At 38.3% G+C, this 20,298-nt stretch overlaps 1 pseudogene; it reads left to right on the top strand.

Annotated features, from left to right (window-relative positions):
* Window positions 1–17,565: 17,565 nt before the first annotated feature.
* LOC112990931 (tigger transposable element-derived protein 1-like) lies at window positions 17,566–19,313 on the top strand (annotated as a pseudogene).
* Window positions 19,314–20,298: the final 985 nt, after the last annotated feature.

Below are 20,298 nucleotides of genomic sequence, written 5' to 3' on the forward strand. Positions count from 1 at the left end.
ATCTCAGTTTCACAAGTTTCATGAAAAGGGGCCTCTGAGTAGGTGGGAACATGGTAGAAAGGATTTTGTCATGTAAGAATGATGCAGGCTTGGGCAAGGAGATGGAAAGGAGACAACGTTTATGGCAATGCTGACTCAGGCATTTTCACTTTTCGGCCTGCTACACTTTGCTTTTCTGCTTTTAAGACAGAAGTGGCCTCTTAGACACCTCCTTCATCATGGGTTAATAGCTGATATCAGTCTTGGGCTGTCCAAAAGACACAATGAAAGCCTTGCCCTGATGGGTCCAATTGTGATGTTCAGAAGGGCAGTAGAGAAGTGATCTACCTGACTGGTGTGGGCTAGGTGCTTAAGTTACAGACAGTTACAGTTAGGTTATATAAATCTCCCTTCAAGTTTTGTGTAAGGTTAGTGGTTTATATAAAGGTGGTATCAACTGGTTTATATAAAGGTGGTATCAACTAATGGCCATATTTTAAGATCAAGTTCTATTTACATCTTTGAAAGAAAGATAGAGGTCCAGTTTCAGGAAATTTTTGAACTCTGGATGTAGAATGTAATGGAGATGGCTTTCTGGATTTGTCAGGAAAATGCCAGAAGGCCAGCATTTGGACTCATCTTCATCAATAACAAATTGTAGTCAACTGCATAGTGGAGGTGCTCAGTTCAGGCAATTCTTTGCTGGTTATTCTGGCCACACTTTTGAAGTGGACAGATGCTTACAAGACAAATACAACCTTCAGGTACTTGAATTAGTAACTACCTAGCATGTGGACACTGAAGATGGTATCTGCTGGATGGAGAGGAGGTTACACAGTAAAAGTTACGAAAGAGATCATTCTGAGCATATTATGCCACAGCTTTTTTTGGAACTTGATGTGAACACTTTTTAAATTGGAATCATATCCACCTTTAATTATTTGTGCACTTCAGGTTCAATTTTTAGGTCTTTGATAATTAAAGCTTGTAACATACTTCCAAACTGAAAATGATGTGACAGAATAATTGACAATAATTGACAATACCAAGAAAAGAAGTTATATGGTTTCTAAGACAGCACAGTAGGCATGTAAAAGGAAATGCATTATGTTAAATTAAAGGGCTTTTTGCCCTATAAACAATTTTTAGAGTTTTCTTTGTGGTTGTAAAGGGAAAATGCATTTTATGGCTGAAGTGGTAATATTATTCTTATTGCTATTATTATTATTACTACTACTACTATTTTCCTGCACAGTGCAGATTATACATTTTGTTTCATGGCAGTAAGTTAACAAATTTTATTGTTGTTGAGAGAATAATTTCACTGCTCAGGGGAAGATATTAAAATTGTTGGTTGAATCTAAATAGTCTTTCTTTCACTTATGAGTTTCAGATACACCTAGCAATAAGTAGAAGCTAATAAAATAGTGATATAAATTTTATCTTTTTATTTTTATTAATAATGATAATAGCGATGCTACCAGTTTATTGTGCAACTCCTAGTGTTTTTTTTCTGTCAGTAATGCAAAGTACAAGTAAAGGTCTTTATGAAATTTCAGTCATTTTTTTCACACTGATAGTGCTTAAAATTCACTTTTCCTGTTTTTCTTTGAACATCAATTGAACAGATTCATTCAGGTAATTAGAGAAATTTAGAAACCTTTTTTCATACATACCTCGAAATTTCTAGTGTCTATGTGCACATTATCGTATTTACATATGATTTCACCTGACTCCCCTATATTCTTATGCCTACTATGAATTTGACACTTGAAACGTCAATATTCTCTAGAGAAACAAATTTCTTCCCCCCTTAGTCAAAACAAAATGATCTATTTTTATTTGTATTTTTGATTCCTTTCTGTGTGCACTCTTGGTTTAAATTATAAGGCTGTGCAACCACAAGCAGCCCCAAGGAGCACACAACACATTAGCCAGTATTTATGGAATGACTAAATCTTCCTTAACCCCACAGCTGTTCCCTTACCTTACCCTCATAGAACTGCAGCTGGCAGTAGGCAGCTACTTTTCGTTGGACCTTGATCATATGAACTGGTTGGGCAAGGCTGTGCCTCTAGGATGTACATTAAAACCATTCATTAATTACATATCAACAATGATTTATTATAGAGAAAACAATAAAATTACATATTATAGATAATTTGTAATGTGTTAAAAGGACAGGAAAAATAATACTAAATCCATTTCCTGTTTATCACAGAAAAGTGACCCATTCTGATTAATAACAACTTTATGAAAATTAAGTGGATTATCTAAGGTTTTGTCTTCCTTTTCCTAGTTTTGTTTTTTGATATTTAATAAATTCATTTGTGCTTTTATTTACCCGACACACTGACAAATACCGGTAGATACATCAAGCATACTGTATAAATGAATCTGCCTTAAAAAGGCTAACAAAGTAATGAGCCATGAGATGCCAGAAAAAAGAATGGTTTTTCTATCATTTGTTTCTATTTTCCCATACACTTTGAGACAATTTTCATTATTAATCATTTCGATGTGGTTAGACAGAGAATAGATTTAAGTAAAATATTCTGCTTTTCGGGGCCAACTGGAACTAATCTGTACTGCAGCAACCTTCTTCCTTCCATGATGTAGATGTACAAGCATTTTATATACAAATGAGTATTTTCTCTGTTCTCCAGTGCATACAAATGAAGTTGGCCAGTGCTGAATTTTTACAGGTCGAACTTTTAAACACTCTGCTGTCTAAGACTGTTGGGTGCCTACAAATAGAGTTCACAAAAGCTACCAGCAGCAAGCCGTGGGAGCAAGCCAGATGGGAACGCCCATGTAGGTAACCACTCTGAGACATATATTGACAACTGACCTTATTCGGGATTCCCAGTAAAGAATCCTCTTCAATAACTAAACACCCACACAATAACTTCAGTGGCTAAATTCCAGGTCAGCTTTCTCACAAATTCATTGCTCCACTAAACTTGGAGATGAAATGTGTAGCCCTATTTTACTCAATAGTCCAGAGCTCAAAGCACTTGCTTAGGAGAGAAGAATCAGTTTTCAAACTCTTGTGCTTTCTGATTTGGATCAGAGGTTTGAATTCAGGTCCAATTTGCATTGGAAATAAGTGAGGTATCTATTGCAGTGCTGGATAGTCTGGTGTGAGTTTCTCTTGAAGCAGTTTTACTGTGTATAAATTATTAAATATTCACTGGCACAGGAATTGAAAGAGAGGTCTCTTAGCATCCCAGGGGAGTATCCTAATCATCAAGATATTGGATATTCTAGTGTGAACTACTCTCAGTCTTTATAGGTGAAGCTATTTCTCTTTGTATAAATAATTAAACTGAATTTTGGAGCAGAAACTTGTAACGTGACACTTCTGTATCCCAAAAGAGAACACTATCCAACAGGCTGTAGAGTCAAGCTTTCAGTTTCTCCTCCTCTCTCTCTGTCCCATTGAATGTTCAATTATTTAATACAGAGTGAAACAGTCTCAGCTGAAAAAATTTAACACTAATCATGCTAAAATGGCCAATACACTAGATATAAAGAGATTTGCTTGGGATTTTTAAGTCATTAAATTCAGTTGCTTTTATAAAACAGACCAGACAGGAATTTCATTGTCTTAAACAGCAGGATTTGGGCAAAATGACAATTTCCACTCAAACCAAGTCTCATATACAGTTTAGGACTGAGCTAGAGGGCATGAACTGAAAATGTCTGCTACCTATTTCCCACAGGCTAGACAGTGTGAAAGGTCTACTTTGAGAATATAAGCATTACTTTGAAAAAAAGCAAAGGTTCAGAGGGAGATGGAAAACCTGAAGACTTTTGGAGTTTATGGTTGTAGTATAGGATTTTACTGTAAGGAGGATGAGTGCTTATACAGCTAAGTGGCTACTGAAAAGTACACATGAGACAGGTGCAATTCTGTTTCTAAAGGCTCTAGATATTGCAGGTGTCTTTCTCTTTAAGTTAAGCCACTGTGGCCTAAAAGACATTTTAAATGCAGCAGAAATCTGTGTGCAGTGGGCAAACTAAAGAATGAAGGAAAGGTAGAGGAGGGCCAAAAAAGGAAGCCTGAAAGATTTAGATTGATGGGCACTAGAGTAACAAGAGACAAGGACTACAAAACCAATGGGAAAGACCTGGAAATGTAACATGGTAATGTCTAAACCCACAGTGATTTTGAGGGTGAGCAATGCTATGTAATGAAACTCCTAGCACCTCTCATAAAATATATTTTTTAAATGCAGTGGAAATTAGGGAACAGTACTTTCAGTGGGGCCACAAAGCAGAGGAACACAACAGAAAAAGAATGAAGAAAATGGGGGCAGGAACTGATTAAAAATTACTGGATATTAAGACCAAGAGTTATACAACAGCCCCTAAACAGAGTTATTGAATATGAACTTCAATAATTTTATATCTTCCATAGATTTACATTTATTATTTGTAAATGAGTGCATACCACTTAGTGAGAATGTCTAAAATAAAAAGAAAGATTGTGCAGTGGAACATATAAATCTTGTATAAGAAATTAGACCAAGAAGAAGGCATTGACAAGCCTGGGTATGCAGAAGGAAGTATTCAAGACTATAACAACTATAAAGCAGTATATTTGTAGTTTTAAGTAATTGAGATTGATACGTAATTTTCCAGATAATGCTAATAGTGAGTTGGTTGCATTAATGGATATATGTATCAAATTCATGTGTAATTGTTGAAAGTGCCTGAGCTTACTAGGCAACTGACTGTGAAAAGTAAAACATAATGGATCAAGCTTTGTAGGTGAAGGTAGAAATCAAAGTTGTAGGATGCTGGATGACTGTTTTGGTTGATTTTGGCCAGAAGTATGCCAGTGCTGCACTATTCATCTAAGTGCCTGAATAAAAGGGAATTTGATATCAGTCTGCAGAGGTCAGAACTCTGGTGAGAAACTGACTTTCTCAGCCTTTCTCAGAAAGAGAGACATTGTGAACCACACTGCAGTCCTACAGTGAAAATGCATAAAGAATAAGCATTTTCAGTTCTGGTGTTATAGTGGAAACCAGCCAGCAAAGAATACTGACTTGAGCTAAAAGATGCACACAGACTTTCCAGAGGGAATTGGACTAGTGGACTTCTTTCAGCCACTTCCAGTGATTTTGAAAATTAAACGGAAGTTTGGAAATTAATTAATAATTGCAATTAATAACTTACAAAAGTAAATGTTTAATAATAAGTACGTGGCCAAACAGCAGATAATGTTTGCTGAATTATCATTAGATAAATACCATAGAACCATAGGTTCAGACTCTCAATCTCTCGGCTGTCATGAGCAGAGAATGCTGACTCGGCAGTATGCTTAGGTCATCTCACACTAGATCAGAACTCCTTTGGCTATCCCAGGCGCGCAACAACAAGCTCTGACTGGATCCCCAAAGAGCTCTCTGAATGTTTTGTTATACAGCATCCTGCTCTGAAAGTTTAACAGATGAACACCTTAACAAAAAATAAAGAATACACAGGAAGAGACATGGATGTCTATCTAAAATAATAAAAATACAAATTCCAAAGGTTTGGTACTTTCTCTCTCATTTGGTGTCACAAAAATTAAATAAAATATACCAGCAAAATAATTTCATTCAGCACAAAAATAAATTGCACTGACTCAACCAAACTAAAATTAAAAATTAAAAATAACAGTTGTTTACACAACAGTTTATCCAATATGAGAAAGGATATATGATCATAAGCACAATAAGATTGCATAAAGAATTCATGTTTTTATACTTTTTTTGAGTCTTTTTTAGATTCTAAGCCAGGAATTTTCAAAGGAATAAGCCCCAAACACCAATTTCTATTTTCTTCTAAGAGGAATTTGAATGTTTAATGGATTAGCCTGTTCAGAAAACATCAGCCTATGGCTGCAGTGAAATGAATTTTCTGTAGTTATTTTGGTTGTAATTTCAGACTTTTAATGACCCACCTGTCTTATCAAGACAGCTTTGGGAATACTGGACCTGGTCAATTGCAACAGCGGCAAATGCATAAATCACATTGCTGTGTAACTTCCAAATCTGCACCCACTATAAAGGTAACCAAAGAATATATCCTTTTCAGTAAGTTGCAGGGAAACAAGCTTACGTAGGAAGAGGCATGCCGTTCTGTAACTTAAAGCACCTCATTTTGGGCTTGTCTGCTTTTCTTTCTGACATAATCAGACCTACTGAAGTCAGTGAATAAAATGCCACTGTTAATTCTTTGAACCTATGTTTATGCATTAGATGCTTCCAGAAGTGCGAATGGTGTCATTTCATTAGGATGTTTGTATCTGGACTGGCAATTCTTGATTCCCATTATAAGTGTATATGGGAATAACATATGTGAATTTACTGCAAGGGTTGCATAACAGAAAACTAAATGAGAGGTTGACTGAAAGGTTTCTCACAGTACCTTGTGAAGACCGAATGTTCAGTATGGCATTGCAGTACTGCAGGGTTGTGCCTCTACCAGTGGATGCTTGTACCTGTCCGGGCTCCGAGGGCTCCCTGGCGAAGCCCCAGCCCCATCTCAGCCCCACTGGGGCCGTCAGTCAATGCCTCGCGACGCCACAGCAATGCCAGCTCCAGTCCCATGGCAGTGCCTGACACAACAGAGACCAGTGCAGAGCCTGTCTGACCTAGCTCTGATCGAGTTAGTTTGGGTGCCATCTAATACAGTGTGACACTCTTCCCAGCCTGATTAACCCAGTGGCATCCATGGAGAAATGGGGTAAATTACTTTGGCAAAGCACCAAGAAACAGAGATGTTCTTCAGTACTCAGGCTACCTCATTCAGAGGTGGCTAGAGTATTTCTGAATAACTCTGGTCTTAAAAAATAATTTCAAAATAAACCAAAGTACAGACATCTGCAATCTCCTATCTCTGATTTGCTTATTCTAGACTTCTTGTTCATTTGTTTTTGAGAACATTTATTTTCTAATTGTCTGAGACCAAAACACATTGCCATTTTCCTTGATATTTTTCCACATTTATTTTGAGCCTGATAAGTATGCATATCTCTCCCTCACTTAGCAGGTACTACAAGGTGCTACATAAATATCTTGACAGAACAGTGTTCAGTGACAATACTTCATCTTCTCTTTGAAGAGACAGCCCAAAGCCTTTGAAAGCCAGACTCTGCGTACAGGTAGAACACAGAATAGAGCCATTATAGGAACTGAGCCTGTGCCAGTGGTACCAAGCTATATGGTACCCTCTGGACTGTAATCTATAGATATACTTATGTTTGCGCATTATATAATGTAAGCTTAAAACCTTTAGAGATCCAGGGATTAGCAGTTGCCAAAATAAAGCTTTGCATCTGTGTTTGGCAAGGATATTGGTTTTATCTGTGGATGTGCATATTGCCTTAGGTTATCCATTCCTGTAGCACCTGTTGTCTCAAAGTGCTGTGATGTGCTCTGAAAGGGACTGTATATTCAAAATATGCAAAAAGATCCATGAGTGCTGTCTACCTAAGTGACGTTTCTTGCAGAGAAAAGATGAGGGCTGATCTGTGCTGACTTCCTGCCTATTTTTGTGGAAAGTTTATTGGAAGGGATATGACTTCTAAAGCTCTGAAGATTTGGATGTCTTGTCTGTAGACGAGATTGATTATTTTCTAGTCTCTTCCTGTAACTGCTGTCATCTTCCAAGGGACTTAGACTAAGAGCTGTTTGTTTTAAATGTGAATATAACAGCAACAGGGCACATACTCAAAGGCAACCGGGACCACAGGAAAACACTGCTAAGAGTGTCAGCAGTGTTTATATATGGATATCACATCACCTGATTTTAGACACCTTAGTTGTCTAAGTTGAGCTTTTACTTGTACTCAGTGGCAAAAATCCTGAGATTCTTGTTATCAGTAAAGATATACCACAGGAATGGGCAACTTATGTCTCTATGCAAACAAGTCAAGAAAGACTTTGAGGCAGGAGTCACATCATGTGGCCACATATATACCTGTAGTGGTCCACAGACCGCTGGGCAACCTAAGTTCCTCCCTATGGGAGGAAATGGGCCACAAAAGGTTGATGAAGCTGATGCTACCCACAGAAGAGTAAAAAGACCCCCAGGGACCCATTGCCAAGTCCCATGGCTGGGACATGTATGAACTAGACTGAGGCCCTTCCTACCCCTTGATTTTCTGAGAGACATGGTGCATGTCTTGTGGGTCCAGGAACGCAGCTTAAAAGGTCAGGAAAGCTGACCACTTTACATTCTGAAAGATATCTTTCCTTTTTTTTAATACCGGAAGATATATTTTTTATTATCCTATAAATTTAGGAGCAGAGGGGCTTCAAATATTTTAATGACAATATGTTCAATGATATGTTATTCTTTTATGCTAACTTTTTCATTATCTCACTGTTTCTTTGTTCTTTCTGAACCATCTTTCTGTAAAGCCCAGATTGTATAGACTTTTACAGGGAGGGACACTATTTTTGCTTCACATACTAAAGTCCTGGCCTATTGTGGCTAGTAGGTGCTACTGCAATACAAATAATTAATGATTGAGTTATTAATGTTTATATACTTTGCCCAAGATCTTTCATTGACCCAGCTGGTGACACATGAAGTAACATGACAGCTTAAAGCTATGTTTATACAGGAAATTAGTGATCCCATTAGCATAATCACTGCAGCCACCTTTCTCTGCAGCAGCTCTGCCATCACAGAGTCTCTTTATAGTTATATAGATTGCAGCAGTAACAATAGATAACTTCTGACAAAGCAAAAGGAGATTCACAAAGGATGCACAACTTTTGAGTTTATGGGAAAGCCCCTAGCTGCTTGATAGGAGATTTGGGTGCCAAATAGAAAGTGAAGTTCCATTTCTGCCTCTAAATTGCTAGAACATCACAGGCAAATGTTTGATTTATAACTCAGTCTCTAATCTGATTTTGGTTTTCTGAAAATGTTCTCTTGACTTTGATATTTTTTGTTTCATCTTGCATTAATGTGTATGCTATCACCTACACTAGCTGTTATATGAACATGTATATTAAGCCTGCATTTGTAAAACCACTTTAAAACTTAATAAAAAAAAAAATAACTGGATTTTAGATGGAAACTTTGACCTTGAGCTAGTGTCGGTCATTGGCAGACCAGTTTCTTTTTTAAAAAAGAAAATGTTTCTGCTTTCTCCTCTTGGGCTTTTACTTCCTGTTGTTGTTGAAGGGTATGCTCACGACAGGCACAGGGACATGACTCTTGCATTAGGGAAAGCTGCTCTCGAGCTGTAGCAAACCTTTTCACAAGGTCGAGCTCCTCCGCATGATGTGAGGAGACTATTCAGTTTAGACTAGCCAATCCATTCCTACCAACCATAGACAGAAGACAACTCTCTACTGACTGCTTGCCAAGGCAATATTTTACTGTACCAAAGATTTGACACAGGCCTTATGTTGTAGGATGAAATGGAATCTTGATCATCATCAAAGTCAATAGGAGTATTGCCATTTTCCTGAGTAGACAAAACATTTCAAGAGATATCTGGGATTTTTTTTCTTGACTGGTTATTTTAAACAAGAATGTATTTTGATTCTATACTTCTTCCTTTGTGAAGACCTCAAGCATTTTAATAGACTTAGTAGAACAAAAAAAGATGCTTTAATGGCTGTTTTAAAAAAATCTTACGGTTTTAGATTAAAAATGTATCAAGGTTTTCAAGGTGAAATTAGGGATTCTCTGTGTGTGTGTGTGCGTCCATGTATGTGTGCATGCGTGCATGCTTTGTTTGGCTTAAGTCTGGCAAAATAAGAAGAAAGGGTGAAAAGCATGAACTAGAAAAAATTCCATTCTCTAAATACTGAAATCAAAGTGGTAGTGAGATGACACAGGGCTCAGTACCCATCACAGGCTGCAGAAAGCAGCCCTAGCAAATGGGAGGCCACATGCCAGAAGGAGATCTGCGGGGAGGAGGTTGCCGTGGTCCTGGTCTCGGGCTGCAGGAGGGCTTGGAGCCTTTCCTTGGTGCTGCAAAAGGCCTCATGCCCAGCCTTGTCCGCAGGAGGTGTGGTGCCATGGAGGCACTGAGCTGCCAAGTACAGGGGCTGTGAGAGGAGGTGAGCAGAGTGCACGGCATCAGGGAGGATGAACAGGAGGTAGAAGAGGAGAAGATAGAATGCACTCTCATCAAGTCTGCAGATGACGCCAAACCAGGAAGTGCAATAAATATGCTTGAGCACAGGGTTGCTCTTCAGAGGGACCTAGACAGGAGCGAAGAGGATCCTTTTGAAGGAAGAACACAAACAGCTGGGTCAGATTAACCCTGAGCAATGATGCAGGCTGAGAACAGACTGGCTAGAGTAGCTCTGCGGAAAAGGACCTGGGGGTTCTGGTGGACAGCGAGCTGAACGTGAGCCAGCAGCGTGCCCTGGCAGCAGAGCAGGCCAGCAACCTCCTGGGCTGTATCAGCAGTAGCACAGCCAGTAGATCAAAGGAAGGGATTATCTTGCTTCACTGGGAACTGGAACTTTTGAAGAGGGGAAGGCTGGGACAGGAAGCAGATAGTAGCCTCATAGTACCTACAGTGAAGTTACCAAAAAGATGAACTAGACTTTTTACTGAGGCACACAGTGAATGAACAGGATAGAATGGTCATAAGTTGAAATACAAGAGGTTCTGACTGCATATAAGGAAAAAAATCACTCTGAGAACAATCAAGGATTTGAATAAGTTGCCCACAGAAGCTTTGTCCTTGGAGTATTTCAAGACTTTGCTGAAGAAGTCCTAATTCTCTTGTCTGAATTCAGTATTGACTCTGCTTTGAGCAGGAGGTTAGACTGGATGACCTTCCAAGGTCCCTCCCAATGTGAATGATTCTGTGAGTCTACAGTTTTTATGGCTATTCAATAAGGCCAATTTGAGTCAGTAGCATGAAATGTCAGCAAGCATTGGTATTCTGAATGATTATCAAAATATAAACTGAATGAAATCAATGGAAGTTGCATGCATATATCTTCAGGGATAGCTGAGTCTAATAAAGCAGCATTTATCAATAAGCCCAGGCAACATAGCATTTTTTTAATATAAATGTTTTATCTGTACTGTCACCATTGCCTGAGATGTTTCAATTCAACTAGAAAACTGAGAATTTGATTTTCATTTCCCTCTTCTCACAAAGAGTATATATAACTTCCTTCAAGTTTAAAATGGTTTCTTATGCTCTATTTAGATATAAGGCAACTCAGTCTTGATATTATAGAAACAAAATTAAATTTATGCTGTCAGTAATCTTTGAAGTGTCAGTTTTACTAATACCTCCATATATATGCAGACTAAGTTTTTTGATTATTTTTTGACTCCACAGTAAACGTTTATCGATGCCAAATGTTACTGTGATTTCATACCTATCTATATTAAGATAAATACTTAACATATGCACATTGCAAGACTGCAAAGTACAATGTTTTGTTCTTTTATGGATTCTATATAAGGCAGATCAAAATGTACAAATATGTTGGCTCAAAGGACTGAGATGAGATCTAGTTACAACACCTGAACCCAGTCTATGGGTTCTCATCTGCCCCATGTGAACTGGGAGGTAGTTTGGCATAGCTCGAAGTTCTTTGACTCAGATTCATTGAGCACGTTACCTCACATTTGGGGCAATGCTGTAGTACATGTGCAAGCAACTACCAGTGTCAGAGCCCTGAGGGCATCAATTAGCCTGACCAGCCTCCTCCCCGCCACACCTGCCTGTGGCCCAGCACTAGATTTCACCTCAGACTGTCAGTTCCTGTCTGAGCTGTGTTGTAGGTGTGCCGTTCTCCAGCCTCATCTCCTTTTGCTCCCAACTGGACTCCCTGGATGGCCCCTGGACCTGGACCACCACTTGCCATGCCTGCGGCTGGTGGTGGACCCTGTTACCAGCAGCCAGCTCTGCCCATCATGCCCAGAGCCTGTAGCACTGCACTGCGTCGGTGGGGACACAGTCCGTCACCCTCGGCTTCTGGCTCCCTGTCCTGAGCAAGCAGCTGGCCCCCACTGCTTTCTGACAACCAGAATGTTTAATTAATCTGTACTACACAGATAACCTCTGGTGTTATCATCAGCTCTTGTTCTCAGGAGATGTCCAAAGGGCACTCTTAGGATTTTCAGTTTTCAAGATGATGGAAATCTGTTTTCAATTTTGAAACTATTTGTGCAAAAGATCTTTTATCTCTTTTAATGAGATGTCAAAATGAAAGGATATATGTGGTATGCTCACTTATGATAAAGGCTTGACATCCATGACACAAAAGTTTTAGAACATCTTTAGAAAGCAGAGAGGGAAAAACTGTTAAGCCAAAGACAGCATATTATGGACCAATTAAAAAATAAGAAATCATAAATAAGAAATAAGAAAATAAGATAAAAATTTATCTATGCTTGAAGAATTTTGCAAACTTTCAAGACTTTCAGTTTCTTTCATGCTTGCACATATTGTTCCTTCTATAAAGCTTGATCCAAGTCTTACTGGAAAGCAGGGATTTTTTCATCAGCTTTTGTGGGCTTTGATCACTCAGATTCATATAGATGCTGAAATCGATGAAGCATCTTTTCGATTAATGTTGACTATAAAAGCTGAATTGCCCATATGTGGCATTTTAAAGTAAAAAAAACAGTGAAATAGATCTTTTTGAACCTGTAGGTTCAGGAGTCCAGGAATATGGATTATTTTCACAAATATGTGATCTCATATTGCTCAGTGTGAATATACTCAGTATTCATACATATTGATTTAATAATCCAGATATACAGTTTTTAGGGTCTTAGCTGTTTGTGAACCATTTGCCAACTGTTTAATTTGACTGTGTTAGTGACTGGTTTCATCTTATTGGTTTTGCTTTCCTACAGAATAAATGAACTTTTGAAAGAAAAACACATTTCAAAGGATAAACAAAAGGGGAAAAATTCTTCACCCTTGTATCAAGCTGGAAGTGTTCTCATGATCATAATGTTTTTCTTATCATCATCTGTTTACCATTTAATAACATCAGAGTGAATTGCTTTACTAACAATGCATAGAATTTAATTTATTCTAGACATTTATTAATTTTTTATTCCCTCCCCCCACTCACTGGAATATTTTAGTAAACTTATTCCATTAAATTCTGAAATTGCATATCTTTCATTCATTTTTTGCAAACTGTCTTTCTTTTCTTGCTAGGTGGATCTTCTGATGTACTTTGGTAATTTAGGCTGCAGAAATGTTCCAATAGCAAAGCTGTTAAGGCAGACAAATATCAATTATTAGAACTGGCCACAAAATTCTTATTTAAGTATCTTTTTCACCAAAAATCAAAGATCTGTTCTTGCTGAAGATGTCTGTGTACCTATATGAGATTGATTGATGTCTGGTTCACAAAATGGGAAACAAGTACAAATGTCACCATTTTTCACCTAAGCATTTTTAAAATTAAACTTTTTAATTATTCACTTTTGAAAGAATCATTTTTTACCATTTTGTCAAAATGTCATTTATTTTTAAGGGAGATTATCACAACATGAAATGTCTTCTTTAATGCCAAGTATATCTTTTTCCTGTTAACCAGAAAACAAACTATACTGCAATGCAGATTGCATGTAAGAACAGTATCCAATATACATACATATACATTGAATAGCATTTGTCCTTAAATAAAGTCATACATCTTTGATCTCTCATCTGTTTCACAGTGTAAACCACTGAAGACAAATGCCCACATTGTCTGCTTGGAGTTTGGTCTATTGCATTATATTTCCTACTCAGTCAATGCATCTTTCATCTTCCTTTCATATAGGTCTCTCAAGTGAGTAGAAAATGTTGTTGATATTATAACACCTGGATTATTCACTGAGCAAATAATAAAATTTTTCTGTGGTTCCCAGCTGCTACCATAAAAGCAAAACTGCTGAGGAAAATGTACTTCAGTAACCTGCATGTTTCAAAAAATTAAAATACACAAAATACGCTAGAGAATCAGAATAGTCCAAGTGCATAAATGTTATCCTTTTTAATGAAGACCAGAAAATGCAGGTTATCTTCCAAAAAATGGTTTCGTGCCAGAACACTTGGAGATAACACAAAGAAGCTAAACAACAGCTCTTTTATAGCACTAAAGGGAGCTTCAAGCCTTGATTGCAAGGCTCATTTTTCTGTGTGTAGGTCCATATGTCATTGCCTTATATTCAACATGAGCTCTATCAACTCAGCCATCCATTCTGATGAACGGACATGCACAGAAGCTCACTATTTTTGGTGTCATCATATGATTCATCTGTGCCATCTCACGTAGCATCTCAGTGCCATTTTATGTTCTGTCAACATTTTTGTCATGTTTGCTTTTAGACAAACTGTGATGCATGAATATCAGCACTCTATTTTCTTCTTTTTGCAGTTTAGTACTCTGTAACTTGCATCTTTTAAAACTGTGGCTATGGCATGGTTTGATCAGGCAGAGCAATTTGCTGCTGCAGGGTGAGGATATTCTGTAAAATACAGGTCAGGAGTTTCATTTGTTTTCAGAAGAAATAAATAACAGTACAACAAATTAGAGAAAACTGAATTCAGGTCAATAAATGAAATTTCCCCTCCTGAAAAACAAGATTTATTAGTAAATGATTAGCAGAAGAATATTACAGTTATTTGCTGCTAGAATTATTTTAGATATTCAGTAAAATAAAAACATTTATTTGGCCAAAATTTAAAACCAGAATTTTCATGGTAAATATTGTATTATGTGTCTTCAGGTGTTCATAACAAAATTTTCTCTCTTCAAAAAGGAAAACGAAGGCACAGTTTGTGGTTATATATTCAAGCTAAGCAATGGCATTTTATGTGAACAAAAACAATGTGTATGCTTAAATCAGTACCAGTCCTGGCATGTAAACAGTATAAATTTAAACTTAAAGGAATAACTGTGGTGCAATAATACTGTATCTTAAGCTGAATTTTGGAAGGCAAAATAAATCAGTTAAAATAACTAGTTCCACTAACAGAAAAAATGTCCCAAACCATTATTCTGTGTGTTTAAAATAGCATGATATGAAAAGGAGGAATTGTTCAATAAGTTACTGAATTCAGATATGCTATTTCTTCTTCTGCTACCAAAATATCGGCAAACACAGAACAAGGTATCACTTTTGTACTGTGTTACATCCATCTATAAATTAAGCATAATCATACATCATGGGGAATCTAAGACAATGTTTGCCAGGTTAGCTGGGGAAGAATGGCTTACATGTGGTATAGTATAAATAATTACTTTTTATGGTGTCCAAATAACCCAGTGGTGGCAAACCAAGATAACTCCCAAAGCATATAAATTAAATGTTCAACTTCCTATCTGGAAATCAAGGAAGTTCAGTAACAATATAGTCTTAAAGCAGGCTATTTGAGCTTTCATGCGCATATAATTAATGTATAACCATTTTGCATATTTCATTGCCTAAATTCAGCGTTTGCTCTGTAATTAATTAGGATTTTTTTCCAAAAGGGCAATGGGGATATGAACTAAATGATTAAATTAATTTCCTATCAATTAGAAAAGTAATTAAGAGAAATTAATTGTTTTCATCCTAACATTGTCCAGTGTTGTGAAAGTAAGGTACACTGTGATACCAGAACCCTTGCTAAACAATATCACAGAATCACAGAACGGTTGAGGTGGGAAGGGACCTCTGGAGATCATCTAGTCTAACCCCCCTTAGCAAGCAGGGTCGCCTAGAGCACGTTGTCCAGATGGCTTCTGAGTCTCCAAGGATAGAGACTCCACAGCCTCTCTGGGCAACTTGTTCCAGTGCTCAGTAACCCTCATACAGAAGTTTTTTCTTATATTCAGGCAGAACTTCCCGTGTTTCAGTTTGTGTCCATTGCCTCCTGTCCTACCACTGAGCACCACTGAGAAGAGTCTGGTTCTGTGTTTTCGCCACACCCCCTTCATTTATACACATAATATGATTCTCCCTGAATCTTCTCTTTCCTGGGCTAAACAATTTCATCTCTTTCAGCCTTCCCTCATATGAAAGATGCTCCTGTCCCTTCATCATCTTAGTAGACCTTCACTGGAGTTGCTCCAGTAGCTCCATATTTCTCCTGTATTTGGGAGCCCAGAATTGGACACAGTACTCCAGATGTGGCCTCACCAGGGCTGAGTAGAGGGGGAGGATCACCTCCCTCGACCTGCTAGCAATAAGGCAGCCCAGGATACCATCAGCCTTCTTTGCCACAAGGGCCCATTGCTGGCTCATGGTTAACTTGTTGTCCACCAGGACTCCCAGGTTCTTCTCTGCAGAGCTGCTCTCCAGCAGGTCAGCCTCTAGCCTGTCCTGGTGCATGGGGATACTCCTCCCTAGGTGCAGGACTCTGCACTTCCTTCTATTGATCTTCATGAGGTTCTCCTCTGCCTAACTCTCCAGCCTGTCGAGGTCCCTCTGAACGGCAGCACAGCCTTCTGGTGTATCAGCCACTCCTCCCAGTTTTGTATCATCAGTAAACTTGCTGAGGGTGCACTCTGTCCCTTCATCCAGGTCATTGATGAATAAGTTGAACAGGATCGGCCCCAGTACTGAAACGTGGGGTACACCTCTAGCTACAGGCCTCCGACTAGACTTCACACCACTGATCACAACCCTCTGAGCTCTGCCATTCAGCCAGTTTTCAGTCCACCTCACTGTCTGCTCATGATTTAGGCAGAGCAAAAAGAATCATAGTCTAAAAGACACGTCTCATTCTTACTCCTGGTTGTTGTAACTGTTAGTATATACTTTTGGCTGAGTTACCTGCTGTATTTATTAGAGAGATGCAGAGTAAATCCAACCTTAAATATATATTCAGTTTTGACCAAACTGTCTTACTTTCCTACAACTAAAATGGAGGAATTTATTTGTGCATTTATAAAAAGAACAGACACAGCTATAGGGCTTTCACTGAGGTGACTAGGTGGATTGCTTCTTCATTGCCTTCTTAGATGTGGAGATGAGAAGAAAATAGCAGCATGAATTACTGAGTGAAGAGGAAAATTCTGTTATTCATCTATTCTTTCTCCAGGTCCAGAACTCAGAGGTATATTTTAGAAAAAGATTTCCACTGCTTCCTTTACACCACTGCAGGGAAACTAGCTATTCATCAGAAACGGGCTTGTGCCTGCTAAGTACAGGGGCATCCTCAGTTTTAAATCAATGCATTTGTTCAGGGAGACTTGAGAAATTTCCTGAGTAAATCTATACAACTAAATAAAACAAGACATTGGGTAATGAGATTTAATGCTATGTATACCAGCACAATCCACCTACCCAGCTAGATAGTTTAGATGAACACAGAAAGTGGTGCTTTAAAGTGAAAGGAGGAAAATAGGAAGGCTGCTGTGGGGGTGCTCACATAGACATACACTGCTGTTCAGACAGGAATGTGCGCTCTGTGTTCAGAGCACCAAAACTGCAATGCTTTTGTCCAGAACCGATCATGCTAAAGAGGAAGATGACCATTAGCTAGACTGAACAGTAACAAGATTATTACCAAGAGACTTTTGAAACAAACTTGGAGTCAGCTTGAAAAGAGGTGTAGAAGAAGTGTGAAAACGGGGGAGAGACGCATGGGAGGCAATGGCCTGGGGGCGGCCGGGCCAGGCTGGTGGTGCTGCAGGCTCTGCCAGGCCGGATCAAAAGCTGGAAATGATTAAGCTTAGTGAGGAAGGCATGTCGAAAGCTGAGACAGGCCAAAAGCTAGGCCTCTTGCGCCAAACAGTTAGCCAAGTTGTGAATGCAAAGGAAAAGTTCTTGAAGGAAATTAAAAGTGCTACTCTAGTGAACACACAAATGATAAGAAAGCAAAACAACCTTATTGCTGAAATGGAGAAAGTTTCAGTGGTCTGGATAGAAGATCAAACCAGCCACAACATTCCCTTAAGCCAAAGCCTAATTCAGAGCAAAGCCCTAACTTTCTTCAATTCTGTGAAGGCTGAGAGAGGTGAGGAAGCTGCAGAAAATAAGTTTGAAGCTAGCAGAGGTTGGTTCATGAGGTTTAAGGAAAGAAGCCATCTCCATAACATAAAAGTGCAAGGTGAAACAGCAAGTGCTGATGTAGAAGCTGCAGCAAGTTATCTGGAAGATCTAGCTAAGATAATTGATGAGGGTGGCAACTCTAAACAACAGATTTTCAACGTAGACGAAACAGCCTTATATTGGAAGAAGATGCCATCTAGGACTTTCATAGCTAGAGAGAAGTCATCAATGCCTGGCTTCAAAGCTTCAAAGGACAGGCTGACTCTCTTGTTAGGGACTAATGCAGCTGGTGACTTTAAGTTGAAGCCAATGCTCATTTACCATTCTGAAAATCCTGGGGCCCTTAAGAATTATGCTACAACTACTCTGCCTGTGCTCTATAAATGGAACAACAAAGCCTGGATGACAGCACATCTGTTTACAGCATGGTTTACTGAATATTTTAAGCCCATTGTTGAGATCTACTGCTCAGAAAAAAAGATTCCTTTCAAAATATTACTGCTCATTGACAATGCACCTGTCACCCAAGAGCTCTGATGGAGATGAACAATGAGATTAATGTTGTTTGCATGCCTGCTAACACAACATCCATTCTGCAGCCCAACGATCAAGGAGTAATTTTGACTTTCAAGTCTTAGTATTTAAGAAATACATTTCATAAGGTTATAGCTGCCATAGATAGTCATTCCTCTGATGGATTTGGGCAAAGTAAATTGAAAACCTTCTGGAAAGGATTCACCATTCTAGATGCCATTAAGGACGTTTGTGATTCATGGGAAGAGGTCAAAATATCAACATTAACAGGAGTTTGGAAGAAGTTGATTCCAACTCTCATGGATGACTTTGAGGAGTTTGAGACTTCAGTGGAGGAAGTAACTGCAGATGTGGTGGAAATAGCAACAGAACTAGAATTAGAACTGGAGTCTGAAGATGTGACTGAATTGCTGCAATCTTATGATAAAACTTTGACAGATGAGGACTTGCTTCTTATGGATGACCAAAGAAAGTGGTTTCTTGAGATGGAATCTATTCCTGGTGAAGATGCTGTGAACATTGTTGAAATGACAACAAAGGATTTAGAATATTGCATAAACTTAATTGATAAAGCAGCGGCAGGGTTTGAGATGACTGGCTCCAATTTTGAAAGCATGCATACTACAGAGAAATCCTTTGTGAAAGAAAGTTAATCGATGTGGCAAACTTCATTGTTGTCTTATTTTAAGAAATTGCCGCAGCCACCCCAACATTCATCAACCACCACCCTGATCAGTCAGCAGCCATCAGCATCAAGGCAAGACCCTCCATCAGCAAAAAGATTACGACTCACTGAAGGCTCAGATGATGTTTAGCATTTTTTAGCAATAAAGTGTTTTTTAATTAAGGTATGTACATCATTTTTTAGATATAATGCTATTGCACACTTAATAGACTACAGTATAGTGTAAACATAACTTTTATATGCACTGAGAAACCAAAAAATTTGTGTGTGACTCACTTTATTGCAATATTCGCTTTATTGTGGTGGTCTGGAACCGAACCTGCAATATCTCCGAGGTACGCCTGTATTCTTGATATTGATCCTGAATATATAGTTCACTGATTGGCATTTAATTACATGCCATTAATTAATCAATCAGTGCTTCAATCCTGATCTGATTTTAACTATATGAACTGAGCAGCTTTTCCTTGCACTTGTCATTTCATTGGTTAACTGATCTTTAGAACATACATGCCCTCCTTTTTCTGTAAACTAGTGGGATCTTCAGGTGTTTAAGGAACTGGAAGGCAGAATATTCTTTGTGGCAAATATTCAATGTACTGAAATCCACAATGCATTAATAGAAATCCATAACTGTTAAAGTTCTGCTTCTGGAGGCTTCCAGCTTCAGTACTGCCAGATGGAGGAACAGATCCATAGGAAAGCAGACCTGAAAGCCAGGAGAGTTCAATCCATTATGGAGAATAATTCTAACATAATTAGTGCTCCTCTCTCTATTGCCCTGCTGTGAGCATCTGAATGGAAAAAGGAACTGTAATAAATGAAGAATTTATGTAAAAGATGAAATTTGGCAGAAAACCAAACAAGCACATATTGTGTTACCAAGAACTGAATCATCTTGACAGCAAAGACTGAGGGGGTTGACTGTTAAAGAATAAGTAGCTATCCTGAGATGAAGGAAAATTGTCTGAGCTATGAGAAAACAAAATTGGAAGAGGTTGAAACTTTTTGAAAATTTGTGACAAGTTAATTAAATTGTTCTAGACATAAAAGGATGAACATTTAATAAAATGTTCAAAAATGTAACTTTCACATTACAATTTTTAAAAATATTT

This window comes from Dromaius novaehollandiae, chromosome 1, assembly GCF_036370855.1.
Source record: "Dromaius novaehollandiae isolate bDroNov1 chromosome 1, bDroNov1.hap1, whole genome shotgun sequence".
Taxonomy (NCBI): domain Eukaryota; kingdom Metazoa; phylum Chordata; class Aves; order Casuariiformes; family Dromaiidae; genus Dromaius; species Dromaius novaehollandiae.